Source organism: Heptranchias perlo, chromosome 12 (genome assembly GCF_035084215.1).
Source record: "Heptranchias perlo isolate sHepPer1 chromosome 12, sHepPer1.hap1, whole genome shotgun sequence".
Taxonomy (NCBI): Eukaryota; Metazoa; Chordata; class Chondrichthyes; order Hexanchiformes; family Hexanchidae; genus Heptranchias; species Heptranchias perlo.
The window spans coordinates 67,753,181-67,778,009 of record NC_090336.1 but is presented as its reverse complement, the minus strand read 5'-3'; the positions used below and the strand labels follow the sequence as shown (position 1 = coordinate 67,778,009).

The following is a 24,829-nucleotide window of genomic DNA, read 5'->3' as shown; positions in this document are numbered from 1 at the left end:
TTTCGAATCAGCACAAAGCAGGTGCACTCCCTGGAATGTCACACCTGCGTCCCAGAAAACAGGTCTCCTGGTCAAAGCAGTCCCGCCCCGCCCTGGGATTAACGTGACAATGGACAGGGCCCAGTCAAGGAGCAGCTTGAGAGACATCTTTCAATAGGCACTTCTGAAACATTAACGCCTTGTTTCTTTCGACAGTTTAACCAGCCTTTAACACGCCTTGTGTTTTTATTTCCCATTTCCAGCCAGCCCAGCCCAGCCAGCCGAGCCAGCATCTGCAGTATTTTCTTTTGATTGGTCTTGCCTGCTGTGGAATGAACGTTTAAACACGAGCTGCTGATTGTCAGCACCTCACCTCTTTCTCAATTGGCCGTTGCAATCTCACTCACTCGCTGTGAGACACGTCACGTCACTAGTTTTCTTTAAAGCGGTTTCCTTCCACGGCAGTGAGTTAGTGACTGAGACTGACTGACGGAGGTCCGTTGAGACACCACCTTCTCCCATCTGATCGGTGGCCGACTGGCAAATTTACCAATCTGTCAAGCAATCTTAGCAAGAAAGGAAAAAACGGCAACTTCTTTAAACTGATCCACTGTTGCAATTAGAAACGGTGGCAAAAATGTGGCCAGAGTGGGAGAGAACGGCAGTGCTTCTAGACTGCTTTAGACACAGCCAGCCAGAGACCAAAGAGGGAGGGAAAACAGGAGCGGAGATCAATTCGCATCGAGCGCGTTATCGCTTCTCGGCCTTTTGGCTAAGATCCAGTGTAGTTTCTGTTCTTATCAGTTTAATATCTGATACGTCCCCTATCTGGGGACCAAATATTAAATTGATTTTTGGAACAGGGAGATGGAACAAGAGCTTGCTCCGTCCACTCCGCGCATCGACCTGGTACAGCAGTGCTTCCAGGATCGGTGCAGCTCCCTTCGGGGAGATTCGAAAAACAAAAAACAGATTTTGTTTCTTTTTTGGACCATATGTTATTACTGTAGTCAATATTGTTATAAAAGAAGGAAAACTTTTTACAGCTGCTTGACCATGCTCTCCTTTCCTTCGTAGGTTGTTGCTCGCTACGCGTTGTTTCTCGCCCGGCCGGTGCGCCATGTTGCCAACGCCGCTGACGCCACTTTCACTCCTGCTCAGCAAGGTAAGCAGCCACCATTGTGTTTTTCTTCCCGTATCTGTCCATGGGGACTTGGCCTATATTTCAGGGTGAGGCCTCACCACGTTTCCCGCTCGACAGCTAAGCTGGAGGTTGCCCCCTGTTGGATTTCCGTGCAACTGCAGGCACGGCCGCCTCTATTGGAAAAGGATGGATGGGTGGATGTTACTGTAATGAATCTGAAATGGACCTGAAATGAATCTGTAAGCAATAATCTGTGTTGAGTATGATGCAATGAGACACCCTAGAGTGTCATGAACTGTAATTATGTCCAATGTGTTGGTTGAACTGTACTTGATGTAACCTGCAAATTGTATAATCTGTATTGTGTACGTTTGGAATGTGATATCACAACTGTATTGTATGTACTGCTGCAAATTTTATGAAGAAAGTATATTTTTTGAAAAAAATATCTGTTCTTATCAGTTTAAGATCTGATACGTCCCCGATCTGGGGACCATACATTAAATTGATTTTTGCAACAGGGAGATGGAAGAGGGGCTTGGCTCCGTCCACTCCACGCATCGACCCAGTATTGCAGTGTCTCTGGGAACGGTGCACCTCCCTGTGGGGAGATATTCAAAATGCTGAACGGATTTTTGGAGCCTGTATTATTACTCAGAATGCTGAGATATTGCAACTGTGGTTTTTTTGTTTACTCCTGGGATGGATGAGTGCCACTCCCTTTCTTCCTTTTCCCTCTTGCAGTTTTACCTTGGAGGGAAAGACGTCAGTCTCAGGTCACTTTTCAGGAAGCTGCAAGCCTGTGTATTGGGACGTGCCACCTTCCACAGACTTGGTCTCCTGACCTGAAACATTTAACTCCAGTTGTTGTGTGAAAAATTACTGCAGTTTTAAACTGGCAGTTCCAGAATTAATTGTTTCCAAGTCAGACATTTCCCGAAACAGAGAGCGCGAGAGAGACACAATGTTAACGTTTAAACTGCCACAAGCGAGAGGCGAAATAACTTCACGTTGCTGACTTTAAAAATGCGAGCAGACAGTGCGTGTGTGTTTGGAGGGAGTGCACTGTGAATGGCCACATTGGAAGCTGTGAGATCAAACTGTGCTGCTAACTGAGTGTTAAGGTGAGTAAAAGGCACTGGTTTGGGTGGAGCATTGCGCTCAGGATGGGAGATTTTCTTGAACGGTGCCAATTAATCTGCACCAGAAAATCATCCCCTGACCGGGATTCGAACCCGGGTGTCAACGAGTTTTAAATGTTGCGTCCTAACCACTAGACCATCAGGGGAGTTGCCCTCAATCCCCTGCAAACATATACAGAAGGCTGAACACATGGCTCCCTACAGTAGCAGCAGTGTCACCAGCAGAGGGCTTGAGTTGCCATTTCCACTTTGACACTCAGTCTTTTCACACTCAGTCAAATGGCAAACGTCTATTCAGGAGGTTATCGCTTCTCGGCTTTGGGACCGAATATTAAATTGAATTTTGCAACAGGGAGATGGAATAGGGGCTTGGCTCCGTCCACTCCACGCATCGACCCAGTATTGCAGTGTCTCTGGCAACGGTGCACCTCCCTGTGGGGAGATATTCAAAAGGAAAAACAGCTCTTTCCCAGCGTCTCTGTCCGTGTGTACGTATTATGACTGAGAATAAAGCTGATATATTGCACTTACTTTCTCAGCTCAGTGCTATTCTTTTCTTCTCCTGGGCTGAGTGCCGCTCGTTCGCTCGCTCGCTCGCTCGCACGCAGGCAGCGATTATAATTCAAACTGCAAAATAACTTAACTTTAAACAAGCAGGGTCTGAGTACAAATGAAAACTGCGCTCCTGGACTGGACGGACTGTCTGTTTGTCTCGGTGAGGAAAAGGCAGTGGTGGTGAGGGTGGAGCATTGCGCTCAGGAGGGGAGACTTTCTTTGAGTGGTGCCAATTAATCTGCACCAGAAAATCATCCCCCCGACCGGGATTGGAACCCGGGTCTCAACGATTTAAAAGGTTGCGTCCTCGACCACTGGGCCACCTGGGAACCGCCTGAGGAACCTGTCCAAGAGGCTGAGGACACGCACGCCTGCTCCACGAGCAGCAGCGACCAGCAGGGGGCCGACCGGCTGATCCTTCCCTTTCACAGGCAGGCTTCTGGCCCTCGATAAAACGACAAAGGTGTTCAGAAGGAAGGCCTGGGGGGAGGGAGGGAGGGACGGCCATTGGAAATCAGCACAAAGCAGGTCCCCTGGAATCTCACACCTCCGACCCAGGAAACAGGTCTCCTGGTCAAAGCAGTCCAGCCATTAACGTGACAATGGACAGGGCCCCGGCAGCTTGAGACACATCTTTCTTTCGATATGCAAGTTCTTTTTAAAAAGGTTTCCTTCCACAGCAGCTCTGAGTGAGAGACTGACTGACATACGTACACACACACACACACACACAACACCGTCACCCATCCGATTGGTGGACCGCGGGGTCGACAATCTAACTTTTCGTTTCGATGCAGGGGAGAGCGCGAACGCAGTCCCCCACTACCACAAATTTTGCAGTCGAGTATCCCGCATTTGGGGACATCGCAGGCGTCAGCGCACACCCCAAGTGCAATGGGCTAGCCTCGTCCTGGGAGATCCGCCTTCGGGATCACAGATTCTCCCCTGCCAGGTAAGTATGCCTTGGGTCGCCACACACTGCCACTAGACAGCATTCGCTACCTTTTACGATTGCAAGGGCAGGTTTCAAGAATCAAAACGTCCCTTCGCTCGCAACGTGCTGATGCTCTGAGAGATTAATTCCGCTCAAATATCGTACCGTATATCCGATGATACACTCTGGGAGAAAATACTGCAGCGATGCGGTGCCGGCGATGGTTGTTTGCATGTCGCCCTTCAAGGGAAATGTCCCGCCTCCAGTTGTTGCTGTAGCAATATATACACGCGCGTTGTCGTGGTAATATAGAACTGCAAGTTGCCGTTGTCGTGGTAGTTTCGAATCAGCACAAAGCAGGTGCACTCCCTGGAATGTCACACCTGCGTCCCAGAAAACAGGTCTCCTGGTCAAAGCAGTCCCGCCCCGCCCTGGGATTAACGTGACAACGGACAGGGCCCAGTCAGGGAGCAGCTTGAGAGACATCTTTCAATAGGCACTTCTGAAACATTAACGCCTTGTTTCTTTCGACAGTTTAACCAGCCTTTAACACGTCTTGTGTTTTTATTTCCCATTTCCAGCCAGCCAGCCCAGCCAGCCCAGCCAGCATCTGCAGTATTTTCTTTTGATTGGTCTTGCCTGCTGTGGAATGAACGTTTAAACACGAGCTGCTGATTGTCAGCACCTCACCTCTTTCTCAATTGGCCGTTGCAATCTCACTCACTCGCTGTGAGACACGTCACGTCACGTCACTAGTTTTCTTTAAAGCGGTTTCCTTCCACGGCAGTGAGTTAGTGACTGAGACTGACTGACGGAGGTCCGTTGAGACGCCACCTTCTCCCATCTGATCGGTGGCCGACTGGCAAATTTACCAATCTGTCAAGCAATCCTAGCAAGAAAGGAAAAAACGGCAACTTCTTTAAACTGATCCACTGTTGCAATTAGAAACGGTGGCAAAAATGTGCCCAGAGTGGGAGAGAACGGCAGTGCTTCCAGACTGCTTTAGACACAGTCAGCCAGAGACCAAAGAGGGAGGGAAAACAGGAGCGGAGATCAATTCGCATCGAGCGCGTTATCGCTTCTCGGCCTTTTGGCTAAGATCCAGTGTAGTTTCTGTTCTTATCAGTTTAATATCTGATACGTCCCCTATCTGGGGACCAAATATTAAATTGATTTTTGGAACAGAGAGATGGAACAAGAGCTTGCTCCGTCCACTCCGCGCATCGACCTGGTACAGCAGTGCTTCCAGGATCGGTGCAGCTCCCTTCGGGGAGATTCGAAAAACAAAAAACAGATTTTGTTTCTTTTTTGGACCATATGTTATTACTGTAGTCAATATTGTTATAAAAGAAGGAAAACTTTTTACAGCTGCTTGACCATGCTCTCCTTTCCTTCGTAGGTTGTTGCTCGCTACGCGTTGTTTCTCGCCCGGCCGGTGCGCCATGTTGCCAACGCCGCTGACGCCACTTTCACTCCTGCTCAGCAAGGTAAGCAGCCACCATTGTGTTTTTCTTCCCGTATCTGTCCATGGGGACTTGGCCTATATTTCAGGGTGAGGCCTCACCACGTTTCCCGCTCGACAGCTAAGCTGGAGGTTGCCCCCTGTTGGATTTCCGTGCAACTGCAGGCACGGCCGCCTCTATTGGAAAAGGATGGATGGGTGGATGTTACTGTAATGAATCTGAAATGGACCTGAAATGAATCTGTAAGCAATAATCTGTGTTGAGTATGATGCAATGAGACACCCTAGAGTGTCATGAACTGTAATTATGTCCAATGTGTTGGTTGAACTGTACTTGATGTAACCTGCAAATTGTATAATCTGTATTGTGTACGTTTGGAATGTGATATCACAACTGTATTGTATGTACTGCTGCAAATTTTATGAAGAAAGTATATTTTTTGAAAAAAATATCTGTTCTTATCAGTTTAAGATCTGATACGTCCCCGATCTGGGGACCATACATTAAATTGATTTTTGCAACAGGGAGATGGAACAAGAGCTTGCTCCGTCCACTCCACGCATCGACCCAGTATTACAGTGTCTCTGGCAACGGTGCACCTCCCTGTGGGGAGATATTCAAAATGCTGAACGGATTTTTGGAGCCTGTATTATTACTCAGAATGCTGAGATATTGCAACTGTGGTTTTTTTGTTTACTCCTGGGATGGATGAGTGCCACTCCCTTTCTTCCTTTTCCCTCTTGCAGTTTTACCTTGGAGGGAAAGACGTCAGTCTCAGGTCACTTTTCAGGAAGCTGCAAGCCTGTGTATTGGGACGTGCCACCTTCCACAGACTTGGTCTCCTGACCTGAAACATTTAACTCCAGTTGTTGTGTGAAAAATTACTGCAGTTTTAAACTGGCAGTTCCAGAATTAATTGTTTCCAAGTCAGACATTTCCCGAAACAGAGAGCGCGAGAGAGACACAATGTTAACGTTTAAACTGCCACAAGCGAGAGGCGAAATAACTTCACGTTGCTGACTTTAAAAATGCGAGCAGACAGTGCGTGTGTGTTTGGAGGGAGTGCACTGTGAATGGCCACATTGGAAGCTGTGAGATCAAACTGTGCTGCTAACTGAGTGTTAAGGTGAGTAAAAGGCACTGGTTTGGGTGGAGCATTGCGCTCAGGATGGGAGATTTTCTTGAACGGTGCCAATTAATCTGCACCAGAAAATCATCCCCTGACCGGGATTCGAACCCGGGTGTCAACGAGTTTTAAATGTTGCGTCCTAACCACTAGACCATCAGGGGAGTTGCCCTCAATCCCCTGCAAACATATACAGAAGGCTGAACACATGGCTCCCTACAGTAGCAGCAGTGTCACCAGCAGAGGGCTTGAGTTGCCATTTCCACTTTGACACTCAGTCTTTTCACACTCAGTCAAATGGCAAACGTCTATTCAGGAGGTTATCGCTTCTCGGCTTTGGGACCGAATATTAAATTGAATTTTGCAACAGGGAGATGGAATAGGGGCTTGGCTCCGTCCACTCCACGCATCGACCCAGTATTGCAGTGTCTCTGGCAACGGTGCACCTCCCTGTGGGGAGATATTCAAAAGGAAAAACAGCTCTTTCCCAGCGTCTCTGTCCGTGTGTACGTATTATGACTGAGAATAAAGCTGATATATTGCACTTACTTTCTCAGCTCAGTGCTATTCTTTTCTTCTCCTGGGCTGAGTGCCGCTCGTTCGCTCGCTCGCTCGCTCGCACGCAGGCAGCGATTATAATTCAAACTGCAAAATAACTTAACTTTAAACAAGCAGGGTCTGAGTACAAATGAAAACTGCGCTCCTGGACTGGACGGACTGTCTGTTTGTCTCGGTGAGGAAAAGGCAGTGGTGGTGAGGGTGGAGCATTGCGCTCAGGAGGGGAGACTTTCTTTGAGTGGTGCCAATTAATCTGCACCAGAAAATCATCCCCCCGACCGGGATTGGAACCCGGGTCTCAACGATTTAAAAGGTTGCGTCCTCGACCACTGGGCCACCTGGGAACCGCCTGAGGAACCTGTCCAAGAGGCTGAGGACACGCACGCCTGCTCCACGAGCAGCAGCGACCAGCAGGGGGCCGACCGGCTGATCCTTCCCTTTCACAGGCAGGCTTCTGGCCCTCGATAAAACGACAAAGGTGTTCAGAAGGAAGGCCTGGGGGGAGGGAGGGAGGGACGGCCATTGGAAATCAGCACAAAGCAGGTCCCCTGGAATCTCACACCTCCGACCCAGGAAACAGGTCTCCTGGTCAAAGCAGTCCAGCCATTAACGTGACAATGGACAGGGCCCCGGCAGCTTGAGACACATCTTTCTTTCGATATGCAAGTTCTTTTTAAAAAGGTTTCCTTCCACAGCAGCTCTGAGTGAGAGACTGACTGACATACGTACACACACACACACACACACAACACCGTCACCCATCCGATTGGTGGACCGCGGGGTCGACAATCTAACTTTTCGTTTCGATGCAGGGGAGAGCGCGAACGCAGTCCCCCACTACCACAAATTTTGCAGTCGAGTATCCCGCATTTGGGGACATCGCAGGCGTCAGCGCACACCCCAAGTGCAATGGGCTAGCCTCGTCCTGGGAGATCCGCCTTCGGGATCACAGATTCTCCCCTGCCAGGTAAGTATGCCTTGGGTCGCCACACACTGCCACTAGACAGCATTCGCTACCTTTTACGATTGCAAGGGCAGGTTTCAAGAATCAAAACGTCCCTTCGCTCGCAACGTGCTGATGCTCTGAGAGATTAATTCCGCTCAAATATCGTACCGTATATCCGATGATACACTCTGGGAGAAAATACTGCAGCGATGCGGTGCCGGCGATGGTTGTTTGCATGTCGCCCTTCAAGGGAAATGTCCCGCCTCCAGTTGTTGCTGTAGCAATATATACACGCGCGTTGTCGTGGTAATATAGAACTGCAAGTTGCCGTTGTCGTGGTAGTTTCGAATCAGCACAAAGCAGGTGCACTCCCTGGAATGTCACACCTGCGTCCCAGAAAACAGGTCTCCTGGTCAAAGCAGTCCCGCCCCGCCCTGGGATTAACGTGACAATGGACAGGGCCCAGTCAGGGAGCAGCTTGAGAGACATCTTTCAATAGGCACTTCTGAAACATTAACGCCTTGTTTCTTTCGACAGTTTAACCAGCCTTTAACACGCCTTGTGTTTTTATTTCCCATTTCCAGCCAGCCCAGCCCAGCCAGCCGAGCCAGCATCTGCAGTATTTTCTTTTGATTGGTCTTGCCTGCTGTGGAATGAACGTTTAAACACGAGCTGCTGATTGTCAGCACCTCACCTCTTTCTCAATTGGCCGTTGCAATCTCACTCACTCGCTGTGAGACACGTCACGTCACGTCACTAGTTTTCTTTAAAGCGGTTTCCTTCCACGGCAGTGAGTTAGTGACTGAGACTGACTGACGGAGATCCGTTGAGACGCCACCTTCTCCCATCTGATCGGTGGCCGACTGGCAAATTTACCAATCTGTCAAGCAATCCTAGCAAGAAAGGAAAAAACGGCAACTTCTTTAAACTGATCCACTGTTGCAATTAGAAACGGTGGCAAAAATGTGCCCAGAGTGGGAGAGAACGGCAGTGCTTCCAGACTGCTTTAGACACAGTCAGCCAGAGACCAAAGAGGGAGGGAAAACAGGAGCGGAGATCAATTCGCATCGAGCGCGTTATCGCTTCTCGGCCTTTTGGCGAAGATCAAGTGGTCAAGTGGGGGAAGGCAACCATTTGGAGCCTTCCTGCCATTGTATGCCGGGGGGATGCAGTCAGGGAGAAATCCCCTCGGGCAGAGTGTAGAGCTTTGGCTTGTAGAGCTTTGGCTTGATGTAATGTCACTGCAAGGAATCTGGAATGAATCTGTAAGGCAATAAGGCACCCCAGAGTGTCAGAAAAAAAAAAAAAAAGTTTCTGTTCTTATCAGTTTAATATCTGATATGTCCCCTATCTGGGGACCAAATATTAAATTGATTTTTGGAACAGGGAGATGGAACAAGAGCTTGCTCCGTCCACTCCACGCATCGACCCAGTATTACAGTGTCTCTGGCAACGGTGCACCTCCCTGTGGGGAGATATTCAAAATGCTGAACGGATTTTTGGAGCCTGTATTATTACTCAGAATGCTGAGATATTGCAACTGTGGTTTTCTTGTTTACTCCTGGGATGGATGAGTGCCATTCCCTTTCTTCCTTTTCCCTCTTGCAGTTTTACCTTGGAGGGAAAGACGTCAGTCTCAGGTCACTTTTCAGGAAGCTGCAAGCCTGTGTATTGGGACGTGCCACCTTCCACAGACTTGGTCTCCTGACCTGAAACATTTAACTCCAGTTGTTGTGTGAAAAATTACTGCAGTTTTAAACTGGCAGTTCCAGAATTAATTGTTTCCAAGTCAGACATTTCCCGAAACAGAGAGCGCGAGAGAGACACAATGTTAACGTTTAAACTGCCACAAGCGAGAGGCGAAATAACTTCACGTTGCTGACTTTAAAAATGCGAGCAGACAGTGCGTGTGTGTTTGGAGGGAGTGCACTGTGAATGGCCACATTGGAAGCTGTGAGATCAAACTGTGCTGCTAACTGAGTGTTAAGGTGAGTAAAAGGCACTGGTTTGGGTGGAGCATTGCGCTCAGGATGGGAGATTTTCTTGAACGGTGCCAATTAATCTGCACCAGAAAATCATCCCCTGACCAGGATTCGAACCCGGGTCTCAACAAGTTTTAAATGTTGCATCCTAACCACTAGACCATCAGGGGAGTTGCCCTCAATCCCCTGCAAACATATACAGAAGGCTGAACACATGGCTCCCTACAGTAGCAGCAGTGTCACCAGCAGAGGGCTTGAGTTGCCATTTCCACTTTGACACTCAGTCTTTTCACACTCAGTCAAATGGCAAACGTCTATTCAGGAGGTTATCGCTTCTCGGCTTTGGGACCGAATATTAAATTGAATTTTGCAACAGGGAGATGGAATAGGGGCTTGGCTCCGTCCACTCCACGCATCGACCCAGTATTGCAGTGTCTCTGGCAACGGTGCACCTCCCTGTGGGGAGATATTCAAAAGGAAAAACAGCTCTTTCCCAGCGTCTCTGTCCGTGTGTACGTATTATGACTGAGAATAAAGCTGATATATTGCACTTACTTTCTCAGCTCAGTGGTATTCTTTTCTTCTCCTGGGCTGAGTGCCGCTCGTTCGCTCGCTCGCTCGCACGCAGGCAGCGATTATAATTCAAACTGCAAAATAACTTAACTTTAAACAAGCAGGGTCTGAGTACAAATGAAAACTGCGCTCCTGGACTGGACGGACTGTCTGTTTGTCTCGGTGAGGAAAAGGCAGTGGTGGTGAGGGTGGAGCATTGCGCTCAGGAGGGGAGACTTTCTTTGAGTGGTGCCAATTAATCTGCACCAGAAAATCATCCCCCCGACCGGGATTGGAACCCGGGTCTCAACGATTTAAAAGGTTGCGTCCTCGACCACTGGGCCACCTGGGAACCGCCTGAGGAACCTGTCCGAGAGGCTGAGGACACGCACGCCTGCTCCACGAGCAGCAGCGACCAGCAGGGGGCCGACCGGCTGATCCTTCCCTTTCACAGGCAGGCTTCTGGCCCTCGATAAAACGCCAAAGGTGTTCAGAAGGAAGGCCTGGGGGGAGGGAGGGAGGGACGGCCATTGGAAATCAGCACAAAGCAGGTCCCCTGGAATCTCACACCTCCGACCCAGGAAACAGGTCTCCTGGTCAAAGCAGTCCAGCCATTAACGTGACAATGGACAGGGCCCCGGCAGCTTGAGACACATCTTTCTTTCGATATGCAAGTTCTTTTTAAAAAGGTTTCCTTCCACAGCAGCTCTGAGTGAGAGACTGACTGACATACGTACACACACACACACACACACACACAACACCGTCACCCATCCGATTGGTGGACCGCGGGGTCGACAATCTAACTTTTCGTTTCGATGCAGGGGAGAGCGCGAACGCAGTCCCCCACTACCACAAATTTTGCAGTCGAGTATCCCGCATTTGGGGACATCGCAGGCGTCAGCGCACACCCCAAGTGCAATGGGCTAGCCTCATCCTGGGAGATCCGCCTTCGGGATCACAGATTCTCCCCTGCCAGGTAAGTATGCCTTGTGTCGCCACACACTGCCACTAGACAGCATTCGCTACCTTTTACGATTGCAAGGGCAGGTTTTAAGAATCAAAACGTCCCTTCGCTCGCAACGTGCTGATGCTCTGAGAGATTAATTCCGCTCAAATATCGTACCGTATATCCGATGATACACTCTGGGAGAAAATACTGCAGCGATGCGGTGCCGGCGATGGTTGTTTGCATGTCGCCCTTCAAGGGAAATGTCCCGCCTCCAGTTGTTGCTGTAGCAATATATACACGCGCGTTGTCGTGGTAATATAGAACTGCAAGTTGCCGTTGTCGTGGTAGTTTCGAATCAGCACAAAGCAGGTGCACTCCCTGGAATGTCACACCTGCGTCCCAGAAAACAGGTCTCCTGGTCAAAGCAGTCCCGCCCCGCCCTGGGATTAACGTGACAACGGACAGGGCCCAGTCAGGGAGCAGCTTGAGAGACATCTTTCAATAGGCACTTCTGAAACATTAACGCCTTGTTTCTTTCGACAGTTTAACCAGCCTTTAACACGTCTTGTGTTTTTATTTCCCATTTCCAGCCAGCCAGCCCAGCCAGCCCAGCCAGCATCTGCAGTATTTTCTTTTGATTGGTCTTGCCTGCTGTGGAATGAACGTTTAAACACGAGCTGCTGATTGTCAGCACCTCACCTCTTTCTCAATTGGCCGTTGCAATCTCACTCACTCGCTGTGAGACACGTCACGTCACGTCACTAGTTTTCTTTAAAGCGGTTTCCTTCCACGGCAGTGAGTTAGTGACTGAGACTGACTGACGGAGGTCCGTTGAGACGCCACCTTCTCCCATCTGATCGGTGGCCGACTGGCAAATTTACCAATCTGTCAAGCAATCCTAGCAAGAAAGGAAAAAACGGCAACTTCTTTAAACTGATCCACTGTTGCAATTAGAAACGGTGGCAAAAATGTGCCCAGAGTGGGAGAGAACGGCAGTGCTTCCAGACTGCTTTAGACACAGTCAGCCAGAGACCAAAGAGGGAGGGAAAACAGGAGCGGAGATCAATTCGCATCGAGCGCGTTATCGCTTCTCGGCCTTTTGGCTAAGATCCAGTGTAGTTTCTGTTCTTATCAGTTTAATATCTGATACGTCCCCTATCTGGGGACCAAATATTAAATTGATTTTTGGAACAGGGAGATGGAACAAGAGCTTGCTCCGTCCACTCCGCGCATCGACCTGGTACAGCAGTGCTTCCAGGATCGGTGCAGCTCCCTTCGGGGAGATTCGAAAAACAAAAAACAGATTTTGTTTCTTTTTTGGACCATATGTTATTACTGTAGTCAATATTGTTATAAAAGAAGGAAAACTTTTTACAGCTGCTTGACCATGCTCTCCTTTCCTTCGTAGGTTGTTGCTCGCTACGCGTTGTTTCTCGCCCGGCCGGTGCGCCATGTTGCCAACGCCGCTGACGCCACTTTCACTCCTGCTCAGCAAGGTAAGCAGCCACCATTGTGTTTTTCTTCCCGTATCTGTCCATGGGGACTTGGCCTATATTTCAGGGTGAGGCCTCACCACGTTTCCCGCTCGACAGCTAAGCTGGAGGTTGCCCCCTGTTGGATTTCCGTGCAACTGCAGGCACGGCCGCCTCTATTGGAAAAGGATGGGTGGGTGGATGTTACTGTAATGAATCTGAAATGGACCTGAAATGAATCTGTAAGCAATAATCTGTGTTGAGTATGATGCAATGAGACACCCTAGAGTGTCATGAACTGTAATTATGTCCAATGTGTTGGTTGAACTGTACTTGATGTAACCTGCAAATTGTATAATCTGTATTGTGTACGTTTGGAATGTGATATCACAACTGTATTGTATGTACTGCTGCAAATTTTATGAAGAAAGTATATTTTTTGAAAAAAATATCTGTTCTTATCAGTTTAAGATCTGATACGTCCCCGATCTGGGGACCATACATTAAATTGATTTTTGCAACAGGGAGATGGAAGAGGGGCTTGGCTCCGTCCACTCCACGCATCGACCCAGTATTACAGTGTCTCTGGCAACGGTGCACCTCCCTGTGGGGAGATATTCAAAATGCTGAACGGATTTTTGGAGCCTGTATTATTACTCAGAATGCTGAGATATTGCAACTGTGGTTTTTTTGTTTACTCCTGGGATGGATGAGTGCCACTCCCTTTCTTCCTTTTCCCTCTTGCAGTTTTACCTTGGAGGGAAAGACGTCAGTCTCAGGTCACTTTTCAGGAAGCTGCAAGCCTGTGTATTGGGACGTGCCACCTTCCACAGACTTGGTCTCCTGACCTGAAACATTTAACTCCAGTTGTTGTGTGAAAAATTACTGCAGTTTTAAACTGGCAGTTCCAGAATTAATTGTTTCCAAGTCAGACATTTCCCGAAACAGAGAGCGCGAGAGAGACACAATGTTAACGTTTAAACTGCCACAAGCGAGAGGCGAAATAACTTCACGTTGCTGACTTTAAAAATGCGAGCAGACAGTGCGTGTGTGTTTGGAGGGAGTGCACTGTGAATGGCCACATTGGAAGCTGTGAGATCAAACTGTGCTGCTAACTGAGTGTTAAGGTGAGTAAAAGGCACTGGTTTGGGTGGAGCATTGCGCTCAGGATGGGAGATTTTCTTGAACGGTGCCAATTAATCTGCACCAGAAAATCATCCCCTGACCGGGATTCGAACCCGGGTGTTAACGAGTTTTAAATGTTGCGTCCTAACCACTAGACCATCAGGGGAGTTGCCCTCAATCCCCTGCAAACATATACAGAAGGCTGAACACATGGCTCCCTACAGTAGCAGCAGTGTCACCAGCAGAGGGCTTGAGTTGCCATTTCCACTTTGACACTCAGTCTTTTCACACTCAGTCAAATGGCAAACGTCTATTCAGGAGGTTATCGCTTCTCGGCTTTGGGACCGAATATTAAATTGAATTTTGCAACAGGGAGATGGAATAGGGGCTTGGCTCCGTCCACTCCACGCATCGACCCAGTATTGCAGTGTAGAATCATAGAATCATAGAAGTTACAACATGGAAACAGGCCCTTCGGCCCAACATGTCCATGTCGCCCAGTTTATACCACTAAGCTAGTCCCAATTGCCTGCACTTGGCCCATATCCCTCGATACCCATCTTCCCCATGTAACTGTCCAAATGCTTTTTGGCAACGGTGCACCTCCCTGTGGGGAGATATTCAAAAGTAAAAACAGCTGTTTCCCAGCGTCTCTGTCCGTGTGTACGTATTATGACTGAGAATAAAGCTGATATATTGCACTTACTTTCTCAGCTCAGTGGTATTCTTTTCTTCTCCTGGGCTGAGTGCCGCTCGTTCGCTCGCTCGCTCGCACGCAGGCAGCGATTATAATTCAAACTGCAAAATAACTTAACTTTAAACAAGCAGGGTCTGAGTACAAATGAAAACTGCGCTCCTGGACTGGACGGACTGTCTGTTTGTCTCGGTGAGGAAAAGGCAGTGGTGGTGAGGGTGGAGCATTGCGCTCAGGAGGGGAGACTTTCTTTGAGTGGTGCCAATTAATCTGCACCAGAAAATCATCCCCCCGACCGGGATTGGAACCCGGGTCTCAACGATTTAAAAGGTTGCGTCCTCGACCACTGGGCCACCTGGGAACCGCCTGAGGAACCTGTCCAAGAGGCTGAGGACACGCACGCCTGCTCCACGAGCAGCAGCGACCAGCAGGGGGCCGACCGGCTGATCCTTCCCTTTCACAGGCAGGCTTCTGGCCCTCGATAAAACGACAAAGGTGTTCAGAAGGAAGGCCTGGGGGGAGGGAGGGAGGGACGGCCATTGGAAATCAGCACAAAGCAGGTCCCCTGGAATCTCACACCTCCGACCCAGGAAACAGGTCTCCTGGTCAAAGCAGTCCAGCCATTAACGTGACAATGGACAGGGCCCCGGCAGCTTGAGACACATCTTTCTTTCGATATGCAAGTTCTTTTTAAAAAGGTTTCCTTCCACAGCAGCTCTGAGTGAGAGACTGACTGACATACGTACACACACACACACACACAACACCGTCACCCATCCGATTGGTGGACCGCGGGGTCGACAATCTAACTTTTCGTTTCGATGCAGGGGAGAGCGCGAACGCAGTCCCCCACTACCACAAATTTTGCAGTCGAGTATCCCGCATTTGGGGACATCGCAGGCGTCAGCGCACACCCCAAGTGCAATGGACTAGCCTCGTCCTGGGAGATCCGCCTTCGGGATCACAGATTCTCCCCTGCCAGGTAAGTATGCCTTGGGTCGCCACACACTGCCACTAGACAGCATTCGCTACCTTTTACGATTGCAAGGGCAGGTTTTAAGAATCAAAACGTCCCTTCGCTCGCAACGTGCTGATGCTCTGAGAGATTAATTCCGCTCAAATATCGTACCGTATATCCGATGATACACTCTGGGAGAAAATACTGCAGCGATGCGGTGCCGGCGATGGTTGTTTGCATGTCGCCCTTCAAGGGAAATGTCCCGCCTCCAGTTGTTGCTGTAGCAATATATACACGCGCGTTGTCGTGGTAATATAGAACTGCAAGTTGCCGTTGTCGTGGTAGTTTCGAATCAGCACAAAGCAGGTGCACTCCCTGGAATGTCACACCTGCGTCCCAGAAAACAGGTCTCCTGGTCAAAGCAGTCCCGCCCCGCCCTGGGATTAACGTGACAATGGACAGGGCCCAGTCAGGGAGCAGCTTGAGAGACATCTTTCAATAGGCACTTCTGAAACATTAACGCCTTGTTTCTTTCGACAGTTTAACCAGCCTTTAACACGCCTTGTGTTTTTATTTCCCATTTCCAGCCAGCCAGCCCAGCCAGCCGAGCCAGCATCTGCAGTATTTTCTTTTGATTGGTCTTGCCTGCTGTGGAATGAACGTTTAAACACGAGCTGCTGATTCTCAGCACCTCACCTCTTTCTCAATTGGCCGTTGCAATCTCACTCACTCGCTGTGAGACACGTCACGTCACGTCACTAGTTTTCTTTAAAGCGGTTTCCTTCCACGGCAGTGAGTTAGTGACTGAGACTGACTGACGGAGGTCCGTTGAGACACCACCTTCTCCCATCTGATCGGTGGCCGACTGGCAAATTTACCAATCTGTCAAGCAATCCTAGCAAGAAAGGAAAAAACGGCAACTTCTTTAAACTGATCCACTGTTGCAATTAGAAACGGTGGCCAGATGGGAGAGAACGGCAGTGCTTCTAGACTGCTTTAGACACAGCCAGCCAGAGACCAAAGAGGGAGGGAAAACAGGAGCGGAGATCAATTCGCATCGAGCGCGTTATCGCTTCTCGGCCTTTTGGCTAAGATCCAGTGTAGTTTCTGTTCTTATCAGTTTAATATCTGATATGTCCCCTATCTGGGGACCAAATATTAAATTGATTTTTGGAACAGGGAGATGGAACAAGAGCTTGCTCCGTCCACTCCGCGCATCGACCTGGTACAGCAGTGCTTCCAGGATCGGTGCAGCTCCCTTCGGGGAGATTCGAAAAACAAAAAACAGATTTTGTTTCTTTTTTGGACCATATGTTATTACTGTAGTCAATATTGTTATAAAAGAAGGAAAACTTTTTACAGCTGCTTGACCATGCTCTCCTTTCCTTCGTAGGTTGTTGCTCGCTACGCGTTGTTTCTCGCCCGGCCGGTGCGCCATGTTGCCAACGCCGCTGACGCCACTTTCACTCCTGCTCAGCAAGGTAAGCAGCCACCATTGTGTTTTTCTTCCCGTATCTGTCCATGGGGACTTGGCCTATATTTCAGGGTGAGGCCTCACCACGTTTCCCGCTCGACAGCTAAGCTGGAGGTTGCCCCCTGTTGGATTTCCGTGCAACTGCAGGCACGGCCGCCTCTATTGGAAAAGGATGGGTGGATGGATGTTACTGTAATGAATCTGAAATGGACCTGAAATGAATCTGTAAGCAATAATCTGTGTTGAGTATGATGCAATGAGACACCCTAGAGTGTCATGAACTGTAATTATGTCCAATGTGTTGGTTGAACTGTACTTGATGTAACCTGCAAATTGTATAATCTGTATTGTGTACGTTTGGAATGTGATATCACAACTGTATTGTATGGACTGCTGCAAATTTTATGAAGAAAGTATATTTTTTGAAAAAAATATCTGTTCTTATCAGTTTAAGATCTGATACGTCCCCGATCTGGGGACCATACATTAAATTGATTTTTGCAACAGGGAGATGGAAGAGGGGCTTGGCTCCGTCCACTCCACGCATCGACCCAGTATTACAGTGTCTCTGGCAACGGTGCACCTCCCTGTGGGGAGATATTCAAAATGCTGAACGGATTTTTGGAGCCTGTATTATTACTCAGAATGCTGAGATATTGCAACTGTGGTTTTTTTGTTTACTCCTGGGATGGATGAGTGCCACTCCCTTTCTTCCTTTTCCCTCTTGCAGTTTTACCTTGGAGGGAAAGACGTCAGTCTCAGGTCACTTTTCAGGAAGCTGCAAGCCTGTGTATTGGGACGTGCCACCTTCCACAGACTTGGTCTCCTGACCTGAAACATTTAACTCCAGTTGTTGTGTGAAAAATTACTGCAGTTTTAAACTGGCAATTCCAGAATTAATTGTTTCCAAGTCAGACATTTCCCGAAACAGAGAGCGCGAGAGAGACACAATGTTAACGTTTAAACTGCCACAAGCGAGAGGCGAAATAACTTCACGTTGCTGACTTTAAAAATGCGAGCAGACACTGCGTGTGTGTTTGGAGGGAGTGCACTGTGAATGGCCACATTGGAAGCTGTGAGATCAAACTGTGCTGCTAACTGAGTGTTAAGGTGAGTAAAAGGCACTGGTTTGGGTGGAGCATTGCGCTCAGGATGGGAGATTTTCTTGAACGGTGCCAATTAATCTGCACCAGAAAATCATCCCCTGACCGGGATTCGAACCCGGGTGTCAACGAGTTTTAAATGTTGCGTCCTAACCACTAGACCATCAGGGGAGTTGCCCTCAAGCCCCTGCAAACATATACAGAAGGCTGAACACATGGCTCCCTACAGTAGCAGCAGTGTCACCAGCAGAGGGCTTGAGTTGCCATTTCCACTTTGACACTCAGTCTTTTCACACTCAGTCAAATGGCAAACGTCTATTCAGGAGGTTATCGCTTCTCGGCTTTGGGACCGAATATTAAATTGAATTTTGCAACAGGGAGATGGAATAGGGGCTTGGCTCCGTCCACTCCACGCATCGACCCAGTATTGCAGTGTAGAATCATAGAATCATAGAATCATAGAAGTTACAACATGGAAACAGGCCCTTCGGCCCAACATGTCCATGTCGCCCAGTTTATACCACTAAGCTAGTCCCAATTGCCTGCACTTGGCCCATATCCCTCGATACCCATCTTCCCCATGTAACTGTCCAAATGCTTTTTGGCAACGGTGCACCTCCCTGTGGGGAGATATTCAAAAGGAAAAACAGCTCTTTCCCAGCGTCTCTGTCCGTGTGCACGTATTATGACTGAGAATAAAGCTGATATATTGCACTTACTTTCTCAGCTCAGTGGTATTCTTTTCTTCTCCTGGGCTGAGTGCCGCTCGTTCGCTCGCTCGCTCGCACGCAGGCAGCGATTATAATTCAAACTGCAAAATAACTTAACTTTAAACAAGCAGGGTCTGAGTACAAATGAAAACTGCACTCCTGGACTGGACGGACTGTCTGTTTGTCTCGGTGAGGAAAAGGCAGTGGTGGTGAGGGTGAAGCATTGCGCTCAGGAGGGGAGACTTTCTTTGAGTGGTGCCAATTAATCTGCACCAGAAAATCATCCCCCCGACCGGGATTGGAACCCGGGTCTCAATGATTTAAAAGGTTGCGTCCTTGACCACTGGGCCACCTGGGAACCGCCTGAGGAACCTGTCCAAGAGGCTGAGGACACGCACGCCTGCTCCACGAGCAGCAGCGACCAGCAGGGGGCCGACCGGCTGATCCTTCCCTTTCACAGGCAGGCTTCTGGCCCTCGATAAAACGACAAAGGTGTTCAGAAGGAAGGCCTGGGGGGAGGGAGGGAGGGACGGCCATTGGAAATCAGCACAAAGCAGGTCCCCTGGAATCTCACACCTCCGACCCAGGAAACAGGTCTCCTGGTCAAAGCAGTCCAGCCATTAACGTGACAATGGACAGGGCCCCGGCAGCTTGAGACACATCTTTCTTTCGATATGCAAGTTCTTTTTAAAAAGGTTTCCTTCCACAGCAGCTCTGAGTGAGAGACTGACTGACATACGTACACACACACACACACAACACCGTCACCCATCCGATTGGTGGACCGCGGGGTCGACAATCTAACTTTTCGTTTCGATGCAGGGGAGAGCGCGAACGCAGTCCCCCACTACCACAAATTTTGCAGTCGAGTATCCCGCATTTGGGGACATCGCAGGCGTCAGCGCACACCCCAAGTGCAATGGGCTAGCCTCGTCCTGGGAGATCCGCCTTCGGGATCACAGATTCTCCCCTGCCAGGTAAGTATGCCTTGGGTCGCCACACACTGCCACTAGACAGCATTCGCTACCTTTTACGATTGCAAGGGCAGGTTTTAAGAATCAAAACGTCCCTTCGCTCGCAACGTGCTGATGCTCTGAGAGATTAATTCCGCTCAAATATCGTACCGTATATCCGATGATACACTCTGGGAGAAAATACTGCAGCGATGCGGTGCCGGCGATGGTTGTTTGCATGTCGCCCTTCAAGGGAAATGTCCCGCCTCCAGTTGTTGCTGTAGCAATATATACACGCGCGTTGTCGTGGTAATATAGAACTGCAAGTTGCCGTTGTCGTGGTAGTTTCGAATCAGCACAAAGCAGGTGCACTCCCTGGAATGTCACACCTGCGTCCCAGAAAACAGGTCTCCTGGTCAAAGCAGTCCCGCCCCGCCCTGGGATTAACGTGACAATGGACAGGGCCCAGTCAGGGAGCAGCTTGAGAGACATCTTTCAATAGGCACTTCTGAAACATTAACGCCTTGTTTCTTTCGACAGTTTAACCAGCCTTTAACACGCCTTGTGTTTTTATTTCCCATTTCCAGCCAGCCCAGCCAGCCAGCCCAGCCAGCCGAGCCAGCATCTGCAGTATTTTCTTTTGATTGGTCTTGCCTGCTGTGGAATGAACGTTTAAACACGAGCTGCTGATTCTCAGCACCTCACCTCTTTCTCAATTGGCCGTTGCAATCTCACTCACTCGCTGTGAGACACGTCACGTCACGTCACTAGTTTTCTTTAAAGCGGTTTCCTTCCACGGCAGTGAGTTAGTGACTGAGACTGACTGACGGAGGTCCGTTGAGACACCACCTTCTCCCATCTGATCGGTGGCCGACTGGCAAATTTACCAATCTGTCAAGCAATCCTAGCAAGAAAGGAAAAAACGGCAACTTCTTTAAACTGATCCACTGTTGCAATTAGAAACGGTGGCCAGAGTGGGAGAGAACGGCAGTGCTTCTAGACTGCTTTAGACACAGCCAGCCAGAGACCAAAGAGGGAGGGAAAACAGGAGCGGAGATCAATTCGCATCGAGCGCGTTATCGCTTCTCGGCCTTTTGGCTAAGATCCAGTGTAGTTTCTGTTCTTATCAGTTTAATATCTGATACGTCCCCTATCTGGGGACCAAATATTAAATTGATTTTTGGAACAGGGAGATGGAACAAGAGCTTGCTCCGTCCACTCCGCGCATCGACCTGGTACAGCAGTGCTTCCAGGATCGGTGCAGCTCCCTTCGGGGAGATTCGAAAAACAAAAAACAGATTTTGTTTCTTTTTTGGACCATATGTTATTACTGTAGTCAATATTGTTATAAAAGAAGGAAAACTTTTTACAGCTGCTTGACCATGCTCTCCTTTCCTTCGTAGGTTGTTGCTCGCTACGCGTTGTTTCTCGCCCGGCCGGTGCGCCATGTTGCCAACGCCGCTGACGCCACTTTCACTCCTGCTCAGCAAGGTAAGCAGCCACCATTGTGTTTTTCTTCCCGTATCTGTCCATGGGGACTTGGCCTATATTTCAGGGTGAGGCCTCACCACGTTTCCCGCTCGACAGCTAAGCTGGAGGTTGCCCCCTGTTGGATTTCCGTGCAACTGCAGGCACGGCCGCCTCTATTGGAAAAGGATGGATGGGTGGATGTTACTGTAATGAATCTGAAATGGACCTGAAATGAATCTGTAAGCAATAATCTGTGTTGAGTATGATGCAATGAGACACCCTAGAGTGTCATGAACTGTAATTATGTCCAATGTGTTGGTTGAACTGTACTTGATGTAACCTGCAAATTGTATAATCTGTATTGTGTACGTTTGGAATGTGATATCACAACTGTATTGTATGTACTGCTGCAAATTTTATGAAGAAAGTATATTTTTTGAAAAAAATATCTGTTCTTATCAGTTTAAGATCTGATACGTCCCCGATCTGGGGACCATACATTAAATTGATTTTTGCAACAGGGAGATGGAAGAGGGGCTTGGCTCCGTCCACTCCACGCATCGACCCAGTATTACAGTGTCTCTGGCAACGGTGCACCTCCCTGTGGGGAGATATTCAAAATGCTGAACGGATTTTTGGAGCCTGTATTATTACTCAGAATGCTGAGATATTGCAACTGTGGTTTTTTTGTTTACTCCTGGGATGGATGAGTGCCACTCCCTTTCTTCCTTTTCCCTCTTGCAGTTTTACCTTGGAGGGAAAGACGTCAGTCTCAGGTCACTTTTCAGGAAGCTGCAAGCCTGTGTATTGGGACGTGCCACCTTCCACAGACTTGGTCTCCTGACCTGAAACATTTAACTCCAGTTGTTGTGTGAAAAATTACTGCAGTTTTAAACTGGCAGTTCCAGAATTAATTGTTTCCAAGTCAGACATTTCCCGAAACAGAGAGCGCGAGAGAGACACAATGTTAACGTTTAAACTGCCACAAGCGAGAGGCGAAATAACTTCACGTTGCTGACTTTAAAAATGCGAGCAGACAGTGCGTGTGTGTTTGGAGGGAGTGCACTGTGAATGGCCACATTGGAAGCTGTGAGATCAAACTGTGCTGCTAACTGAGTGTTAAGGTGAGTAAAAGGCACTGGTTTGGGTGGAGCATTGCGCTCAGGATGGGAGATTTTCTTGAACGGTGCCAATTAATCTGCACCAGAAAATCATCCCCTGACCGGGATTGGAACCCGGGTCTCAACGAGTTTTAAATGTTGCGTCCTAACCACTAGACCATCAGGGGAGTTGCCCTCAATCCCCTGCAAACATATACAGAAGGCTGAACACATGGCTCCCTACAGTAGCAGCAGTGTCACCAGCAGAGGGCTTGAGTTGCCATTTCCACTTTGACACTCAGTCTTTTCACACTCAGTCAAATGGCAAACGTCTATTCAGGAGGTTATCGCTTCTCGGCTTTGGGACCGAATATTAAATTGAATTTTGCAACAGGGAGATGGAATAGGGGCTTGGCTCCGTCCACTCCACGCATCGACCCAGTATTGCAGTGTCTCTGGCAACGGTGCACCTCCCTGTGGGGAGATATTCAAAAGGAAAAACAGCTCTTTCCCAGCGTCTCTGTCCGTGTGTACGTATTATGACTGAGAATAAAGCTGATATATTGCACTTACTTTCTCAGCTCAGTGGTATTCTTTTCTTCTCCTGGGCTGAGTGCCGCTCGCTCGTTCGCTCGCTCACTCGCTCGCTCGCTCGCACGCAGGCAGCGATTATAATTCAAACTGCAAAATAACTTAACTTTAAACAAGCAGGGTCTGAGTACAAATGAAAACTGCGCTCCTGGACTGGACGGACTGTCTGTTTGTCTCGGTGAGGAAAAGGCAGTGGTGGTGAGGGTGGAGCATTGCGCTCAGGAGGGGAGACTTTCTTTGAGTGGTGCCAATTAATCTGCACCAGAAAATCATCCCCCCGACCGGGATTGGAACCCGGGTCTCAACGATTTAAAAGGTTGCGTCCTCGACCACTGGGCCACCTGGGAACCGCCTGAGGAACCTGTCCAAGAGGCTGAGGACACGCACGCCTGCTCCACGAGCAGCAGCGACCAGCAGGGGGCCGACCGGCTGATCCTTCCCTTTCACAGGCAGGCTTCTGGCCCTCGATAAAACGACAAAGGTGTTCAGAAGGAAGGCCTGGGGGGAGGGAGGGAGGGACGGCCATTGGAAATCAGCACAAAGCAGGTCCCCTGGAATCTCACACCTCCGACCCAGGAAACAGGTCTCCTGGTCAAAGCAGTCCAGCCATTAACGTGACAATGGACAGGGCCCCGGCAGCTTGAGACACATCTTTCTTTCGATATGCAAGTTCTTTTTAAAAAGGTTTCCTTCCACAGCAGCTCTGAGTGAGAGACTGACTGACATACGTACACACACACACACACACACACACAACACCGTCACCCATCCGATTGGTGGACCGCGGGGTCGACAATCTAACTTTTCGTTTCGATGCAGGGGAGAGCGCGAACGCAGTCCCCCACTACCACAAATTTTGCAGTCGAGTATCCCGCATTTGGGGACATCGCAGGCGTCAGCGCACACCCCAAGTGCAATGGGCTAGCCTCGTCCTGGGAGATCCGCCTTCGGGATCACAGATTCTCCCCTGCCAGGTAAGTATGCCTTGGGTCGCCACACACTGCCACTAGACAGCATTCGCTACCTTTTACGATTGCAAGGGCAGGTTTTAAGAATCAAAACGTCCCTTCGCTCGCAACGTGCTGATGCTCTGAGAGATTAATTCCGCTCAAATATCGTACCGTATATCCGATGATACACTCTGGGAGAAAATACTGCAGCGATGCGGTGCCGGCGATGGTTGTTTGCATGTCGCCCTTCAAGGGAAATGTCCCGCCTCCAGTTGTTGCTGTAGCAATATATACACGCGCGTTGTCGTGGTAATATAGAACTGCAAGTTGCCGTTGTGGTAGTTTCGAATCAGCACAAAGCAGGTGCACTCCCTGGAATGTCACACCTGCGTCCCAGAAAACAGGTCTCCTGGTCAAAGCAGTCCCGCCCCGCCCTGGGATTAACGTGACAATGGACAGGGCCCAGTCAGGGAGCAGCTTGAGAGACATCTTTCAATAGGCACTTCTGAAACATTAACGCCTTGTTTCTTTCGACAGTTTAACCAGCCTTTAACACGCCTTGTGTTTTTATTTCCCATTTCCAGCCAGCCCAGCCAGCCAGCCCAGCCAGCCGAGCCAGCATCTGCAGTATTTTCTTTTGATTGGTCTTGCCTGCTGTGGAATGAACGTTTAAACACGAGCTGCTGATTGTCAGCACCTCACCTCTTTCTCAATTGGCCGTTGCAATCTCACTCACTCGCTGTGAGACACGTCACGTCACGTCACTAGTTTTCTTTAAAGCGGTTTCCTTCCACGGCAGTGAGTTAGTGACTGAGACTGACTGACGGAGGTCCGTTGAGACACCACCTTCTCCCATCTGATCGGTGGCCGACTGGCAAATTTACCAATCTGTCAAG

At 49.1% G+C, this 24,829-nt stretch overlaps 12 non-coding genes and 10 pseudogenes across 12 annotated transcripts; 15 read left to right on the top strand and 7 right to left on the bottom strand.

The window, feature by feature from the left end:
- The first annotated feature begins 731 nt into the window (after nucleotides 1–731).
- LOC137330838 (U2 spliceosomal RNA) lies at nucleotides 732–922 on the top strand. The gene has a single exon (XR_010965259.1). It is a non-coding gene; the product is annotated as a U2 spliceosomal RNA (small nuclear RNA).
- A 630-nt stretch (nucleotides 923–1,552) lies between these two features.
- On the top strand, nucleotides 1,553–1,725 carry LOC137328448 (U2 spliceosomal RNA; annotated as a pseudogene).
- Nucleotides 1,726–2,569: 844 nt separating this feature from the next.
- Nucleotides 2,570–2,698, top strand: LOC137330345 (U2 spliceosomal RNA; annotated as a pseudogene).
- Nucleotides 2,699–3,614: 916 nt separating this feature from the next.
- Nucleotides 3,615–3,780, bottom strand: LOC137328619 (U1 spliceosomal RNA). The gene has a single exon (XR_010964809.1). It is a non-coding gene; the product is annotated as a U1 spliceosomal RNA (small nuclear RNA).
- Nucleotides 3,781–4,828: 1,048 nt separating this feature from the next.
- Nucleotides 4,829–5,019, top strand: LOC137328217 (U2 spliceosomal RNA). The gene has a single exon (XR_010964702.1). It is a non-coding gene; the product is annotated as a U2 spliceosomal RNA (small nuclear RNA).
- A 630-nt stretch (nucleotides 5,020–5,649) lies between these two features.
- LOC137328635 (U2 spliceosomal RNA) lies at nucleotides 5,650–5,821 on the top strand (annotated as a pseudogene).
- An 844-nt stretch (nucleotides 5,822–6,665) lies between these two features.
- On the top strand, nucleotides 6,666–6,794 carry LOC137330344 (U2 spliceosomal RNA; annotated as a pseudogene).
- A 916-nt stretch (nucleotides 6,795–7,710) lies between these two features.
- On the bottom strand, nucleotides 7,711–7,876 carry LOC137328608 (U1 spliceosomal RNA). Its single transcript, XR_010964808.1, has one exon. It is a non-coding gene; the product is annotated as a U1 spliceosomal RNA (small nuclear RNA).
- A 1,232-nt stretch (nucleotides 7,877–9,108) lies between these two features.
- On the top strand, nucleotides 9,109–9,313 carry LOC137328810 (U2 spliceosomal RNA; annotated as a pseudogene).
- A 612-nt stretch (nucleotides 9,314–9,925) lies between these two features.
- On the bottom strand, nucleotides 9,926–9,999 carry trnal-uaa (transfer RNA leucine (anticodon UAA)). The gene has a single exon. It is a non-coding gene; the product is annotated as a tRNA-Leu (tRNA).
- Nucleotides 10,000–10,157: 158 nt separating this feature from the next.
- LOC137330342 (U2 spliceosomal RNA) lies at nucleotides 10,158–10,286 on the top strand (annotated as a pseudogene).
- A 916-nt stretch (nucleotides 10,287–11,202) lies between these two features.
- Nucleotides 11,203–11,368, bottom strand: LOC137328152 (U1 spliceosomal RNA). The gene has a single exon (XR_010964639.1). It is a non-coding gene; the product is annotated as a U1 spliceosomal RNA (small nuclear RNA).
- Nucleotides 11,369–12,416: 1,048 nt separating this feature from the next.
- LOC137330837 (U2 spliceosomal RNA) lies at nucleotides 12,417–12,607 on the top strand. Its single transcript, XR_010965258.1, has one exon. It is a non-coding gene; the product is annotated as a U2 spliceosomal RNA (small nuclear RNA).
- A 630-nt stretch (nucleotides 12,608–13,237) lies between these two features.
- Nucleotides 13,238–13,410, top strand: LOC137328687 (U2 spliceosomal RNA; annotated as a pseudogene).
- A 2,038-nt stretch (nucleotides 13,411–15,448) lies between these two features.
- Nucleotides 15,449–15,614, bottom strand: LOC137329801 (U1 spliceosomal RNA). Its single transcript, XR_010964975.1, has one exon. It is a non-coding gene; the product is annotated as a U1 spliceosomal RNA (small nuclear RNA).
- Nucleotides 15,615–16,650: 1,036 nt separating this feature from the next.
- LOC137330794 (U2 spliceosomal RNA) lies at nucleotides 16,651–16,841 on the top strand. The gene has a single exon (XR_010965216.1). It is a non-coding gene; the product is annotated as a U2 spliceosomal RNA (small nuclear RNA).
- A 630-nt stretch (nucleotides 16,842–17,471) lies between these two features.
- LOC137328686 (U2 spliceosomal RNA) lies at nucleotides 17,472–17,644 on the top strand (annotated as a pseudogene).
- A 2,044-nt stretch (nucleotides 17,645–19,688) lies between these two features.
- LOC137328596 (U1 spliceosomal RNA) lies at nucleotides 19,689–19,854 on the bottom strand. The gene has a single exon (XR_010964807.1). It is a non-coding gene; the product is annotated as a U1 spliceosomal RNA (small nuclear RNA).
- A 1,046-nt stretch (nucleotides 19,855–20,900) lies between these two features.
- LOC137330836 (U2 spliceosomal RNA) lies at nucleotides 20,901–21,091 on the top strand. Its single transcript, XR_010965257.1, has one exon. It is a non-coding gene; the product is annotated as a U2 spliceosomal RNA (small nuclear RNA).
- Nucleotides 21,092–21,721: 630 nt separating this feature from the next.
- LOC137328685 (U2 spliceosomal RNA) lies at nucleotides 21,722–21,894 on the top strand (annotated as a pseudogene).
- Nucleotides 21,895–22,738: 844 nt separating this feature from the next.
- LOC137330341 (U2 spliceosomal RNA) lies at nucleotides 22,739–22,867 on the top strand (annotated as a pseudogene).
- Nucleotides 22,868–23,799: 932 nt separating this feature from the next.
- LOC137328584 (U1 spliceosomal RNA) lies at nucleotides 23,800–23,965 on the bottom strand. The gene has a single exon (XR_010964806.1). It is a non-coding gene; the product is annotated as a U1 spliceosomal RNA (small nuclear RNA).
- Nucleotides 23,966–24,829: the final 864 nt, after the last annotated feature.